Genomic DNA, 4,396 nt, shown 5'->3' on the forward strand with positions numbered 1-4,396 from the left:
GAATGAGAGAGCTTTGCATGCTCTGGTGGAATGAAATCTTCCTACTTCAACTCCAAGAAAGGTATTCTGTCTATAAGATTCAAAGCTTTAGGTAAATATCTCGATCATAGCAGCTAGCCACTAGGAAGCTGCACCTCCAAGTAATAAAGTTTTATTCCTTACTTTTCATTATTTTCAAAATATAAGAATGAGAATCGTGTTGAATGCACTGTTTTGAATTTGAAATTCTTCATTTGAGTTCAGGCCACCAAAAGGAGACAGACTTCCAAAAAAAAATGGGGTCAAAGATCCTTCCCCTAATGCTCTATTCTTCTGCATCTTTGAATGTATTGCTCTGCATCTTTGAATTGGTAGAGGCAGAATTGATTCCTCGTTTATTTTCGTAGATGAAATAAAATGAGTTAAAAATTAAATAAAATATTATTAGAATGTATTTTTTTAATATTATTTTATTTTAAAATTTGAAAAAATTGAATTATTTATTTTATTTTGTATAGAAATTTGAAAAATTTGTAATGATTAAATGAAATGAATTAAGGAGAGTTGTGAAAACAAACGAGGCATCTAAAGTTTTCAAGAAGATAAATCACTAGGTTCGAAGTTTCCAACTAGAATTTCGATATAATGTCTTCTAAAAACTTAAGCATATATATTTGATTCAACCTCTCCATTCCTTTTTTTTTTTCCTTTTTCTTTTTCTTATAGATGGGAAAGGCATAAAATCTATCCCAGAAATACGGTCAAAACGAATAAACATGTTTAACTCAAATCATGTTGTTTAATTCCTTGTCACTGCATGCACTGCAGCAACAAGAGAGCTGAGGAAGAACAAACAGTTGTAAAGAGATAATTCCTTGTCACTGCATGCACTGCAGCAACAAGAGAGCTGAGGAAGAACAAACAGTTGTAAAGAGATTCTATCTTCAATACGCGCGACAATGGCTTTAAAACTGCATTTGTGATATGGCATAGACGATATTGCCTCAGCCACACCTGGAGAAAGCGCTTGGAGTGATCACTGATCAGTATTTTCCACTACATGTACAGAGTATTGAGTACTGTCTTATGGTGTTTGTTTCCCTGGAAAACAGGATCTCCATCAGCAACCTTGGGATATAAATTACCATGGCCTAGGGCCCTAGATCATTTTTCCCATCAAGTATATTGTTATAAGAACTAAGGAAGCTTTGCTAGCTAAAGTTTATAGAAAAATTTAAAACAACCATGGATATACTCCTCAACGATTACTTGAGGAATGTTAAATTAATACTCATCGTCCCACATACCACACACCACAGCGATTACTAGTTAGGAGCCGAACATATAGAACTTAGAATCTTACACAACCCCATTAAGAAAGGTCTAGGTTTCTTCTGCACAATTACTGTATATGTTTTTGTTCTCCATCTTTCACATCTGGGCCTTGATTTCTAGCAACCCTTTCTCATTTCTTTTATGAGTCTATGATTCCTTCTTACAGATAATCTTGGATGAGCCTCCTCCATTCATAGATAAACTTTAAAGTACTACAGGCAGTCATTTTGGTATTGCTTTGAAATTTTGCAAATTATTCTGTCTATAAGATTCAATGCTTCTAGTGAACGTCCCACGGCCACTGGATATATAGGAACTTGGGAAGTAACTCCAAGTCATGCTAAGCTGCAATTTGCTACTTTTTATTACTTTAAAATATAAAAACGAGTTGGACAATCAACAATGCAGTGTTTGAGCGAAGAGTTCTTCCTTTGAATTCAAGCCACCAAAAACAGAATCCCAAAATTCCAAAAAAAAATTAAAAAAAAATGAAAAAGAAAAGGGTTCAAAGATCCTTCCCCAAACCAGTATCAATCCTAAACCGTACGACTCCTTAGCCTGTTCTCCAGGTAGCTTTGAAGTTTGAATTGGTAATATTCTGTGTCTGCAGTACATATGCCTTACCATGATTGAATGCTAAGTCTTGTCAAAGATAAATCACTATGGAATTTTTCCAACAGCATTTCCATATCTCAAGGTGTGGAAGGGTTTCGAATTTTGATTCTTAAGAGCGTTTTGATATTAAATTGAATTGAATTAAGTTGAGATGATAAAATATTATTAAAATATTATTTTTTAATATTATTATTATTTTAAAATTTAAAAAAATTAAATTATTTATTATATTTTATATTAAAATTTAAAAATATTATAATAATAACATAAAATGAATTGAAATAGATTAAAATTCTAAATCAAACCTAAATATTTCCTTCCTTTAGTTGTCACCTCTACATACACAACGTACGGATGGATGGTGCGTACCATTTAAGTCAATCAAAAAGTAATATTGCATCATTTGTATGTTAAGAAATAATAAATAAAATAATAAATAAAATGAGATGAAATGATTTTAAATTAAAGTTAAAAATTAAATAATATTATTATTATTTAGAATTTATAAAAGTTAAATTATTTATTATATTTTATATAAAAATTTAAAAAATTATAATACTAAGATAAAATAAAATGAGATAAAATTAATTTTGATATTAAATATGGTCTGTTAAATTTCCACCGTTCCGGTTGCTTGCCTCTGATCCAACAATTCCGTACTATTTAATTAATCTAAAAACATCTCCTCCAATTATTTTTAGATTCGACCTCTCCTCCAATTTTTTTTTTTTTTTTTTCCTTTTTCTAGTAGTTATGAATTCTTTGGATGTTCCTCGAAAGTCGAAACAGTAACATTAATTTGGTCTCAGCCATATCCGAAAGTCGAAACAGTAACATTGATTTGGTCTCAGCCATGCACATTGGAGACTGCAGATTTTCCAATCCTGGATGACTGACTGGCTATAAATAGAGAAGCTGCTTCCCTCGGAAAACCCAAGTAAAAAACATTTAACTTGAAAGCTGCATTGGCATTCAAACAGTACTCAAATGAGCAACTACAAGCAGAAAAAATCTACATGTTTTTGCTCTCTAATTCTCAGCGTCTTCAAAACTAGGAGGGCGAGGGGAGGGGAGGATTCAATGGTGGATGAAACAGGGAGTACTGCACCGAAGGACGTATTTCCAAGCTATATTTATGAGAATGATCAAGCAGGGATTAATGCACCAAGCTGGGTATATCAGAGCGATTATGACATGAAACATGGCATGGTTGCAGACCCCAAAGTTGACATTGAAGCTAAAATGTTCATCGAACGAGTTCGTGGAAGCCTTATCGCGGCATCCGAATCCCAAACCATGGAAGAAAGCCAAACTGTCTGACTTTATCCCGCTACAAAGTGGAGGCCTGGCTGCAGCAAATGAATATCCTTATGGTCACGTTCAGAAGGGGAAGCTACGTTGTACGCCCCTTCCCATTCTTTTTAAAAAGACAAAAAAAAGTGAATGCTTGAGATATCATCAATTATCAAATCAGCTCTTAAGTTTATTTGTTCTTAGGTATATATGTATATAATATAAGAAAAATGATTTATACAGTTTTAGGATGAGCAAGTTTCGTATACTCCTTTTAAAAAGAATGAATAAATTTGAAACTCACATAAAAAAATTTATTTTTTAACGGTGGACCTCTTTTTTTTTAATAAGAATGCGCGAAACTTAAGACTCGTTTGTTTTCAGATATGAAATAAGATGAGATGAGTTGATATTAAATTTAAAAAGTTAAATAAAGTATTATTAGAATATATTTTTTAATATTATTTTTGTTTTAGAATTTGAAAAAGTTGAATTTTTTATTTTATTTTGTATTGAAAGTTAAGAAAATTGTAATGATTAGATAAGATAAAATAAGATGAGATGTCTTCTAAAAATAAACCATTCCTTACATATATTATAACTATATCTGACGTGGTTTCATGTCTATGATTTTTGAGACATGAGTTTTGTTCTTTCTTGAATATCTGTAAACTCTCAGATTTCTAGTTGTAACCACGATTTTCTTCTATAAAAAATGAGGACTATTAATAAAATTGAGATACCGTTTTATTTCTAAAAAAAAAAATAAATAAATAACTATATCTAACGTTACGGTATAATGTATTCTTGGGGTTCGCAAACTTTTTTTGTGAGCCAAAATGGTGTGTTGTTATGAATTTTGGGTTGTGTAAAAGGTTTCGTATTTTACACTATATATACAGATAATTACAAGGTATTGAGTGTATTATTTACTAATTTGATTAGATTAACCAGGCCATGCCAAAGGCCCAAAACTGAATTAAAGTTGTTTCGTTGGAGCCCACAAATAAATACATGGTTTTTCTTTTACAAAACAAGAGATAATTTTGCAAGCCCAAACAAAAGTGTAGATTGAAAGAGATCCGACCTGCCGGATTCGAACCAGCGACCTAAGGATTATCTGACAGGCAATACCCACTACAGTCCTCCGCTCTACCAACTGAGCTAAGGTCGG

The 4,396-nt window shown here is 31.9% G+C and overlaps 1 non-coding gene across 1 annotated transcript; it reads right to left on the bottom strand.

Moving 5' to 3' along the window:
* Positions 1-4,303: 4,303 nt before the first annotated feature.
* TRNAY-GUA lies at positions 4,304-4,396 on the bottom strand. Its single transcript has 2 exons — positions 4,360-4,396; positions 4,304-4,339 (listed from the first exon to the last, which is right to left on the bottom strand). It is a non-coding gene; the product is annotated as a tRNA-Tyr (tRNA).

Source organism: Juglans microcarpa x Juglans regia, chromosome 4D (genome assembly GCF_004785595.1).
Source record: "Juglans microcarpa x Juglans regia isolate MS1-56 chromosome 4D, Jm3101_v1.0, whole genome shotgun sequence".
In the NCBI taxonomy this organism is placed as follows: Eukaryota; Viridiplantae; Streptophyta; class Magnoliopsida; order Fagales; family Juglandaceae; genus Juglans; species Juglans microcarpa x Juglans regia.